This window comes from Pelobates fuscus, chromosome 1 (assembly GCF_036172605.1).
Source record: "Pelobates fuscus isolate aPelFus1 chromosome 1, aPelFus1.pri, whole genome shotgun sequence".
Classification (NCBI taxonomy): Eukaryota; Metazoa; Chordata; class Amphibia; order Anura; family Pelobatidae; genus Pelobates; species Pelobates fuscus.
The window spans coordinates 471,926,955-471,939,089 of record NC_086317.1 but is presented as its reverse complement, the minus strand read 5'-3'; the positions used below and the strand labels follow the sequence as shown (position 1 = coordinate 471,939,089).

At 39.0% G+C, this 12,135-nt stretch overlaps 1 protein-coding gene across 1 annotated transcript in view; it reads right to left on the bottom strand.

Moving 5' to 3' along the window:
* The window catches only part of MRPL48 (mitochondrial ribosomal protein L48), a 377,463-nt gene that overhangs the window by 151,474 nt on the left and 213,854 nt on the right, over positions 1-12,135 (bottom strand). The window lies entirely within an intron of this gene.

Here is a 12,135-nt window from a genome sequence, read left to right as displayed (position 1 = left end):
ATGACAGGTGTACATTGTGTTATTATTAGGGTGCTGTATAATGACAGGTGTACATTGTGTTATTATTGGGGTGCTGTAAAATGACAGGTGTACATTGTGTTATTATTGGGGTGCTGTATAATGACTGGTGTATGTTGTGTTATTATTTGGGTGCTGTATAATAACAGGTGTACATAGTGTTATTATTGGGGTGCTGTATAATAACAGGTGTACATTGTGTTACTATTGGGGTGCTGTATAGTGACAGGTGTACATTGTGTTATTATTGGGGTGCTGTGTAATAACAGGTGTACATTGTGTTATTATTGGGGTGCTGTATGATGACAGGTGTACATGGTGTTATTATTGGGGTGCTGTATAATGACTGGTGTACGTTGTGTTATTATTGTGATGCTGTGTAATAACAGGTGTAGATTGTGTTATTATTGGGGTGCTGTGTAATAATAGGTGTAGATTGTGTTATTATTGGGGTGCTGTATAATGACAGGTGTACGTTGTGTTATTATTGGGGTGCTGTATGATGACAGGTGTACATTGTGTTATTATTGGGGTGCTGTATAATAACAGGTGTACATTGTGTTGTTATTATTGGGGTGCTGTATAATAACAGGTGTACATTGTGTTATTATTGGGGTGCTGTGTAATAACAGGTGTACATTGTGTTACTATTGGGGTGCTGTATAATGACAGGTGTACATTGTGTTATTATTGGGGTGCTGTATGATGACAGGTGTACATTGTGTTATTATTAGGGTTCTGTATAATGACAGGTGTCCATTGTGTTATTATTAGGGTTCTGTATAATGACAGGTGTCCATTGTGTTATTATTAGGGTTCTGTATAATGACAGGTGTACATTGTGTTATTATTGGGGTGCTGTATAATGACAGGTGTACATTGTGTTATTATTGTGGTGCTGTGTAATAACAGGTGTAGATTGTGTTATTATTGGGGTGCTGTATGATGACAGGTGTACATTGTGTTATTATTGGGGTGCTGTATAATAACAGGTGTACATGGTGTTATTATTGGGGTGCTGTATAATAACAGGTGTACATGGTGTTATTATTGGGGTGCTGTATAATAACAGGTGTACATGGTGTTATTATTGGGGTGCTGTATGATGACAGGTGTACATTGTGTTATTATTGTGGTGCTGTGTAATAACAGGTGTACATTGTGTTATTATTAGGGTGCTGTATAATGACAGGTGTACATTGTGTTATTATTGGGGTGCTGTAAAATGACAGGTGTACATTGTGTTATTATTGGGGTGCTGTATAATGACTGGTGTATGTTGTGTTATTATTTGGGTGCTGTATAATAACAGGTGTACATAGTGTTATTATGTACACCTGTTATTATACAGCACCCAAATAATATAATGACAGGTGTACATTGTGTTATTATTAGGGTGCTGTATAATGACAGGTGTACATTGTGTTATTATTGGGGTGCTGTAAAATGACAGGTGTACATTGTGTTATTATTGGGGTGCTGTATAATGACTGGTGTATGTTGTGTTATTATTTGGGTGCTGTATAATAACAGGTGTACATAGTGTTATTATTGGGGTGCTGTATAATAACAGGTGTACATTGTGTTACTATTGGGGTGCTGTATAGTGACAGGTGTACATTGTGTTATTATTGGGGTGCTGTGTAATAACAGGTGTACATTGTGTTATTATTGGGGTGCTGTATGATGACAGGTGTACATGGTGTTATTATTGGGGTGCTGTATAATGACTGGTGTACGTTGTGTTATTATTGTGATGCTGTGTAATAACAGGTGTAGATTGTGTTATTATTGGGGTGCTGTGTAATAATAGGTGTAGATTGTGTTATTATTGGGGTGCTGTATAATGACAGGTGTACGTTGTGTTATTATTGGGGTGCTGTATGATGACAGGTGTACATTGTGTTATTATTGGGGTGCTGTATAATAACAGGTGTACATTGTGTTGTTATTATTGGGGTGCTGTATAATAACAGGTGTACATTGTGTTATTATTGGGGTGCTGTCTAATAACAGGTGTACATTGTGTTACTATTGGGGTGCTGTATAATGACAGGTGTACATTGTGTTATTATTGGGGTGCTGTATGATGACAGGTGTACATTGTGTTATTATTAGGGTTCTGTATAATGACAGGTGTCCATTGTGTTATTATTAGGGTTCTGTATAATGACAGGTGTCCATTGTGTTATTATTAGGGTTCTGTATAATGACAGGTGTACATTGTGTTATTATTGGGGTGCTGTATAATGACAGGTGTACATTGTGTTATTATTGTGGTGCTGTGTAATAACAGGTGTAGATTGTGTTATTATTGGGGTGCTGTGTAATAACAGGTGTAGATTGTGTTATTATTGGGGTGCTGTATGATGACAGGTGTACATTGTGTTATTATTGGGGTGCTGTATAATAACAGGTGTACATGGTGTTATTATTGGGGTGCTGTATAATAACAGGTGTACATGGTGTTATTATTGGGGTGCTGTATAATAACAGGTGTACATGGTGTTATTATTGGGGTGCTGTATGATGACAGGTGTACATTGTGTTATTATTGTGGTGCTGTGTAATAACAGGTGTACATTGTGTTATTATTAGGGTGCTGTATAATGACAGGTGTACATTGTGTTATTATTGGGGTGCTGTAAAATGACAGGTGTACATTGTGTTATTATTGGGGTGCTGTATAATGACTGGTGTATGTTGTGTTATTATTTGGGTGCTGTATAATAACAGGTGTACATAGTGTTATTATGTACACCTGTTATTATACAGCACCCAAATAATATAATGACAGGTGTACATTGTGTTATTATTAGGGTGCTGTATAATGACAGGTGTACATTGTGTTATTATTGGGGTGCTGTAAAATGACAGGTGTACATTGTGTTATTATTGGGGTGCTGTATAATGACTGGTGTATGTTGTGTTATTATTTGGGTGCTGTATAATAACAGGTGTACATAGTGTTATTATTGGGGTGCTGTATAATAACAGGTGTACATTGTGTTACTATTGGGGTGCTGTATAGTGACAGGTGTACATTGTGTTATTATTGGGGTGCTGTGTAATAACAGGTGTACATTGTGTTATTATTGGGGTGCTGTATGATGACAGGTGTACATGGTGTTATTATTGGGGTGCTGTATAATGACTGGTGTACGTTGTGTTATTATTGTGATGCTGTGTAATAACAGGTGTAGATTGTGTTATTATTGGGGTGCTGTGTAATAATAGGTGTAGATTGTGTTATTATTGGGGTGCTGTATAATGACAGGTGTACGTTGTGTTATTATTGGGGTGCTGTATGATGACAGGTGTACATTGTGTTATTATTGGGGTGCTGTATAATAACAGGTGTACATTGTGTTGTTATTATTGGGGTGCTGTATAATAACAGGTGTACATTGTGTTATTATTGGGGTGCTGTCTAATAACAGGTGTACATTGTGTTACTATTGGGGTGCTGTATAATGACAGGTGTACATTGTGTTATTATTGGGGTGCTGTATGATGACAGGTGTACATTGTGTTATTATTAGGGTTCTGTATAATGACAGGTGTCCATTGTGTTATTATTAGGGTTCTGTATAATGACAGGTGTCCATTGTGTTATTATTAGGGTTCTGTATAATGACAGGTGTACATTGTGTTATTATTGGGGTGCTGTATAATGACAGGTGTACATTGTGTTATTATTGTGGTGCTGTGTAATAACAGGTGTAGATTGTGTTATTATTGGGGTGCTGTGTAATAACAGGTGTAGATTGTGTTATTATTGGGGTGCTGTATGATGACAGGTGTACATTGTGTTATTATTGGGGTGCTGTATAATAACAGGTGTACATGGTGTTATTATTGGGGTGCTGTATAATAACAGGTGTACATGGTGTTATTATTGGGGTGCTGTATGATGACAGGTGTACATTGTGTTATTATTGTGGTGCTGTGTAATAACAGGTGTAGATTGTGTTATTATTGGGGTGCTGTGTAATAACAGGTGTAGATTGTGTTATTATTGGGGTGCTGTATGATGACAGGTGTACGTTGTGTTATTATTGGTGTGCTGTATAATGACAGGTGTACATTGTGTTATTATTGGGGTGCTGTATGATGACAGGTGTACATTGTGTTATTATTGGGGTGCTGTATAATGACAGGTGTACATTGTGTTATTATTGAGGTGCTGTATTATGACAGGTGTACATTGTGTTATTATTGGGGTTCTGTATAATGACAGGTGTACATTGTGTTATTATTGGGGTGCTGTATGATGACAGGTGTACATTTTGTTATTATTGGGGTGCTGTATAATGACAGGTGTACATTGTGTTATTATTGGGGTGCTGTATAATGACAGGTGTACATTGTGTTATTATTGGGGCGCTGTATAATGACAGGTGTACATTGTGTTATTATTGTGGTGCTGTGTAATAACAGGTGTAGATTGTGTTATTATTGGGGTGCTGTGTAATAACAGGTGTACATTGTGTTATTATTGGGGTGCTGTATGATTACAGGTGTACATTGTGTTATTATTGGGGCACTGTATGATGACAGGTGTACATTGTGTTATTATTGGGGTGCTGTATAATAACAGGTGTACATGGTGTTATTATTGGGGTGCTGTATAATGACAGGTGTACATTGTGTTATTATTGAGGTGCTGTATTTTGACAGGTGTACATTGTGTTATTATTGGGGTTCTGTATAATGACAGGTGTACATTGTGTTATTATTGGGGTGCTGTATAATGACAGGTGTACATTGTGTTATTATTGGGGTGCTGTATAATGACAGGTGTACATTGTGTTATTATTGAGGTGCTGTATTATGACAGGTGTACATTGTGTCATTATTGGGGTGCTGTATTATGACTGGTGTAGATTGTGTTATTATTGGGGTGCTGTTTAATGACAGGTGTACATTGTGTTACTACTGGGGTGCTGTATAATAACAGGTGTACATTGTGTTATTATTGGGGTGCTGTATAATGACAGGTGTATATTGTGCTATTATTGGGGTGCTGTATAATGACATGTGTACATTGTGTTATTATTGGGGTGCTGTGTAATAACAGGTGTACATTGTGTTATTATTGGGGTGCTGTGTAATAACAGGTGTACATTGTGTTATTATTGGGGTGCTGTATGATGACAGGTGTACATTGTGTTATTATTGGGGTGCTGTATAATGACAGGTGTACATTCTTTTATTATTGGGGTGCTGTATAATGACAGGTGTACATTGTGTTATTATTGGGGTGCTGTGTAATAACAGGTGTACATTGTGTTACTATTGGGGTGCTGTATAATAACAGGTGTACATTGTGTTATTATTGGGGTGCTGTATGATAACAGGTGTACATTGTGTTATTATTGGGGTGCTGTATGATGACAGGTGTACATTGTGTTATTATTGGGGTGCTGTGTAATAACAGGTGTACATTGTGTTACTATTGGGGTGCTGTATAATGACAGGTGTACATTGTGTTATTATTGGGGTGCTGTATGATGACAGGTGTACATTGTGTTATTATTGGGGTGCTGTATGATGACAGGTGTACATTGTGTTATTATTGGGGTGCTGTATAATGACAGGTGTATATTGTGTTATTATTGGGGTGCTGTATAATGACAGGTGTAGATTGTGTTATTATTGGGGTGCTGTGTAATAACAGGTGTACATTGTGTTACTATTGGGGTGCTGTATAATAACAGGTGTACATTGTGTTATTATTGGGGTGCTGTATAATGACAGGTGTATATTGTGTAATTATTGGGGCGCTGTATAATGACAGGTGTAGATTGTGTTATTATTGGGGTGCTGTGTAATAACAGGTGTAGATTGTGTTGTTATTGGGGTGCTGTATAATGACAGATGTATATTGTGTAATTATTGGGGCGCTGTATAATGATAGGTGTAGATTGTGTTATTATTGGGGTGCTGTGTAATAACAGGTGTAGATTGTATTATTATTGGGGTGCTGTGTAATAACAGGTGTAGATTGTGTTATTATTGGGGTGCTGTGTAATAACAGGTGTAGATTGTGTTGTTATTGTGGTGCTGTGTAATAACAGGTGTAGATTGTGTTATTATTGGGGTGCTGTGTAATAACAGGTGTAGATTGTGTTATTATTGGGGTGCTGTATGATGACAGGTGTACATTGTGTTATTATTGGGGTGCTGTATAATAACAGGTGTACATGGTGTTATTATTGGGGTGCTGTATAATAACAGGTGTACATGGTGTTATTATTGGGGTGCTGTATGATGACAGGTGTACATTGTGTTATTATTGTGGTGCTGTGTAATAACAGGTGTAGATTGTGTTATTATTGGGGTGCTGTGTAATAACAGGTGTAGATTGTGTTATTATTGGGGTGCTGTATGATGACAGGTGTACATTGTGTTATTATTGGGGTGCTGTATAATAACAGGTGTACATGGTGGTATTATTGGGGTGCTGTATAATGACAGGTGTAAGTTGTGTTATTATTGGTGTGCTGTATAATGACAGGTGTACATTGTGTTATTATTGGGGTGCTGTATGATGACAGGTGTACATTTTGTTATTATTGGGGTGCTGTATAATGACAGGTGTACATTGTGTTATTATTGAGGTGCTGTATTGTGACAGGTGTACATTGTGTTATTATTGGGGTTCTGTATAATGACAGGTGTACATTGTGTTATTATTGGGGTGCTGTATGATGACAGGTGTACATTTTGTTATTATTGGGGTGCTGTATAATGACAGGTGTACATTGTGTTATTATTGGGGTGCTGTATAATGACAGGTGTACATTGTGTTATTATTGGGGCGCTGTATAATGACAGGTGTACATTGTGTTATTATTGTGGTGCTGTGTAATAACAGGTGTAGATTGTGTTATTATTGGGGTGCTGTGTAATAACAGGTGTAGATTGTGTTATTATTGGGGTGCTGTGTAATAACAGGTGTAGATTGTGTTATTATTGGGGTGCTGTGTAATAACAGGTGTAGATTGTGTTATTATTGGGGTGCTGTATGATGACAGGTGTACATTGTGTTATTATTGGGGTGCTGTATAATAACAGGTGTACATGGTGTTATTATTGGGGTGCTGTATAATGACAGGTGTAAGTTGTGTTATTATTGGTGTGCTGTATAATGACAGGTGTACATTGTGTTATTATTGGGGTGCTGTATGATGACAGGTGTACATTTTGTTATTATTGGGGTGCTGTATAATGACAGGTGTACATTGTGTTATTATTGAGGTGCTGTATTATGACAGGTGTACATTGTGTTATTATTGGGGTTCTGTATAATGACAGGTGTACATTGTGTTATTATTGGGGTGCTGTATGATGACAGGTGTACATTTTGTTATTATTGGGGTGCTGTATAATGACAGGTGTACATTGTGTTATTATTGGGGTGCTGTATAATGACAGGTGTACATTGTGTTATTATTGGGGCGCTGTATAATGACAGGTGTACATTGTGTTATTATTGTGGTGCTGTGTAATAACAGGTGTAGATTGTGTTATTATTGGGGTGCTGTGTAATAACAGGTGTAGATTGTGTTATTATTGGGGTGCTGTGTAATAACAGGTGTACATTGTGTTATTATTGGGGTGCTGTATGATTACAGGTGTACATTGTGTTATTATTGGGGCACTGTATGATGACAGGTGTACATTGTGTTATTATTGGGGTGCTGTATAATAACAGGTGTACATGGTGTTATTATTGGGGTGCTGTATAATGACAGGTGTACATTGTGTTATTATTGAGGTGCTGTATTTTGACAGGTGTACATTGTGTTATTATTGGGGTTCTGTATAATGACAGGTGTACATTGTGTTATTATTGGGGTGCTGTATAATGACAGGTGTACATTGTGTTATTATTGGGGTGCTGTATAATGACAGGTGTACATTGTGTTATTATTGAGGTGCTGTATTATGACAGGTGTACATTGTGTCATTATTGGGGTGCTGTATTATGACTGGTGTAGATTGTGTTATTATTGGGGTGCTGTTTAATGACAGGTGTACATTGTGTTACTACTGGGGTGCTGTATAATAACAGGTGTACATTGTGTTATTATTGGGGTGCTGTATAATGACAGGTGTACATTGTGCTATTATTGGGGTGCTGTATAATGACATGTGTACATTGTGTTATTATTGGGGTGCTGTGTAATAACAGGTGTACATTGTGTTATTATTGGGGTGCTGTGTAATAACAGGTGTACATTGTGTTATTATTGGGGTGCTGTATGATGACAGGTGTACATTGTGTTATTATTGGGGTGCTGTATAATGACAGGTGTACATTGTGTTATTATTGGGGTGCTGTATAATGACAGGTGTACATTGTGTTATTATTGGGGTGCTGTGTAATAACAGGTGTACATTGTGTTACTATTGGGGTGCTGTATAATAACAGGTGTACATTGTGTTATTATTGGGGTGCTGTATGATGACAGGTGTACATTGTGTTATTATTGGGGTGCTGTATGATGACAGGTGTACAGTGTGTTATTATTGGGGTGCTGTGTAATAACAGGTGTACATTGTGTTACTATTGGGGTGCTGTATAATGACAGGTGTACATTGTGTTATTATTGGGGTGCTGTATGATGACAGGTGTACATTGTGTTATTATTGGGGTGCTGTATGATGACAGGTGTACATTGTGTTATTATTGGGGTGCTGTATAATGACAGGTGTATATTGTGTTATTATTGGGGTGCTGTATAATGACAGGTGTAGATTGTGTTATTATTGGGGTGCTGTGTAATAACAGGTGTACATTGTGTTATTATTGGGGTGCTGTATAATGACAGGTGTATATTGTGTAATTATTGGGGCGCTGTATAATGACAGGTGTAGATTGTGTTATTATTGGGGTGCTGTATAATGACAGGTGTACATTGTGTTATTATTGGGGTGCTGTATAATGACAGGTGTACATTGTGTTATTATTGGGGCGCACTGTTCCTGCCCCTGAAAGTTATTTTATTTATACCTGTCGTGTAAGGAAAAGTGCATGATGTTTTGTTTCAGTGTTCCTCCAAGCACCATGAAGCCGGTGTAATGCAGCATTTCACCATAAAACGCTACACACAGAGTTTAATCCCCTCTGCTGCCGGGGGTGTAATTCAATCTCCGGCAGCATCATTGGGGGCTGTTAGCCAGCCCGGAAGTAGACTTCTGTGCTAGCTCATGTCAATTCTGTGCATATTGGATGCCCGATGCTTGTATGTATAGTATGATGGAAAGATACATCCAATGGTGGCATGGCTACCCGCTCCGTGCCCGTCCTCCCCTACATCCAACTGCAGCAGCCTGGGAGAGTGACATCAGCAGAGGATTGGACTTGGCCTCAGCACTGGAATAGAGGGGACTTAATGCTTTTATTTTTCAACTTTGACTAGGGCGACGAGCACAGTAAGGATTAGTCTAAACAAAAACAATGTTTTTTAAAAACACAATTTTTTTCAATTGGAGTGACCCCTGTAACGAGAAAGCATTAAATAGCAAAATAACGAACACAGAGCAAACGTGCAACAAAGGTCTCGATCGAGCTGCGTAGAATCTCAGAAACACCTCGGTCGTGAAGGGGTTATGGTGTAATTTATATAATTGTAACAATCCCTAGAGGGGCCTTATCTGCAGGCTGCATGGTACGCCCTTTACAAACGGGATTATAGACTTTTTTCTGGAAGTCACAGGAGCAGCCTCTCGCTAAGATGATCGGCAGTATAATAGATGGTTATTTATAGAATAGCAGCAGATTACCAGAGATTACTGTCTTTATTACTCACTTAATGCAATGCAAGTTGTCTTAGAAGCAGGTCACAATAATGTTTACATCACCGGTGAAACATGGCCATGTTAGTCACTCGTTAGAAAGTTCCACGTTTTAGTTTATGAGATAGAATTGTTCCAATTTATAGAATACGCACAGGGTTATTCACTCAATTCTGAGTTGTAGAGAATTGGAATGGCAACATTTAGGCTAATATAGCTATGAGTTGATTTTGACATTTCTTTTCCAGCGATTCTTGTCTACATTTAGCATTTTAATTTGCTCCAATTCAGGATTTAGAGGAAAGGGGAAGAGATTGCATTGTCTGTTTCCCTTAGTGGTGGCTTGTGGGTTCCTGGAGCCAGGGCCGCCATCAGAAATTTTAGGGCCGCTGACACAGCTCAAGATCTGGGCCCACTGGGCCAGCCCCGAGTCCACCCACAAGGATGAAGTGTGTGTGTATAGTTGATGTACAATGAGTGTCATGGATGGAGTGTGTATAGTGGATGTGGTATGTGTGTCATGGATGCAGTGTGTATAGTGGATGCAGATTGTACGTTTTGTTTAATGTATGCAATGTTTGTATGCATGCATTAGATGCAGAGTGTGTGTGTGTGTGTGGTGAATGTAGGTGTGGATAGTGAATGCAGAGTGTGTGCTTTTGTAGTGGATGTAGTGTGTGTACAGTGAACACAGTGTGCATTTTTGTAGTGGATGCAGTGTGTTTGTAGTGAGTGCAAAGGGTGTATAGTGCATGTAGTGTGATTGTGGTGAATGTAATATGTGTATAGTGAATGTAGTGTGTTTGCAGCGAGTGCAAAGTATGTATAGTGATTGTAGTGAGTGCAAAATGTGTATAGTTCGTGTAGTGTGATTGTAGTGAATGTAAAATGTGTATAGTTCATGTAGTGTGATTGTAGTGAATGCAAAATGTGTATGGTGAATGTAGTGTGCTTCTGGTGAATGCAAAATGTGCATGTGAATGTAGTGTGATTGTGGTGAATGCAGAGTGTGTATAGTGAATGCAGTGTGTGTGTTTGTGTAGTGCAGAGTGTTTAGTGTGTGTAGTGCAGTGTGTTTAGTGAATGTAGTGTGTGTGTGTGTGTGTGTGTGTGTAGTGCAATGCGTGTTTAGTGAATGTAGTGTGTGTGTGTGTAGAGCAGATTGTGTTTAGTGAATGTAGTGTGAGTGTGTGTAGTGCTGAGTGTGTTTAGCGAATGTAGTGTGTGTGTAGTGCTGAGTTTGTTTAGTGAATGTAGTGTGTGTGTAGTGCAGAGTGTGTTTAGTGAATGTAGTGTATGTGTAGTGCAGAGTGTGTTTAGTGAATGTAGTGTGTGTATGTGTAGTGCAGATTGTGTTTAGTGAATGTAGTGTGTGTAGTACAAAGTGTGTTTAGTGAATGTAGTGTGTGTGTAGTGCAGAGTGTGTTTAGTGAATGTAGTGTATGTGTAGTGCAGAGTGTGTTTAGTGAATGTAGTGTGTGTATGTGTAGTGCAGATTGTGTTTAGTGAATGTAGTGTGTGTGTAGTACAAAGTGTGTTTAGTGAATGTAGTGTGTGTGTAGTGCAGATTGTGTTTAGTGAATGTAGTGTGTGTGTGCTTGTAAGGATGCAGTGTTTGTGTAAAGTAGGGGGGAGGGGAGTATTTAAAAAATATATATTTGTGTATATTTAAAATTTAAATTTTATTCCCCCCTCCCTGGTTCTTACCTTGACAGGGAGGGGGGAGATCGCATTCCCTGGTGGCCCAGTGGCATGGTGGAGGGAGCCAGCCGCGGTACATTGAAGAAGGGGCCCAGCAGCACACATTGTCTTCCTTTCCAGCTCCTCTCTGACGAACTCTCACGAGACCGGCCTGCGTGCTGTGCGGAGCGTTGCCATAGTAACCCATGGCAACGCTCTGGCGGCCGCAGGAGAGTTAGAAAGAGAGGAGCTGGAAGGAGGACAGAGTGTGCTGCTGGGCCCCCCTCTGCAATGTACAGGTAGTCGGGGCCCTCAGTGCACAGATATATAGCGAAATTCGTGATATATATGTGCACATAAGGAATGTGGGGCTCAGACTGCCAGAGCAGTCCGGGCCCCCCAGGACCGCTGGACCCATGACAACCGTTATGGTTGTCATGCCCTGATGGCGGCCCTGCCTGGAGCCTATGAAGTGTCACGAAGCCTGCTACTTCTGTGGGTCATTTCGGCATCCATATTGACTCTGCTCATCATTTCTGTGTTGAATCTCATGCAGACAGCTACCTCTTTTGTACTCACATGTTTCCAAAATAATTTTGGACGCTAATCGTTCCACAATTTCTGACGCCT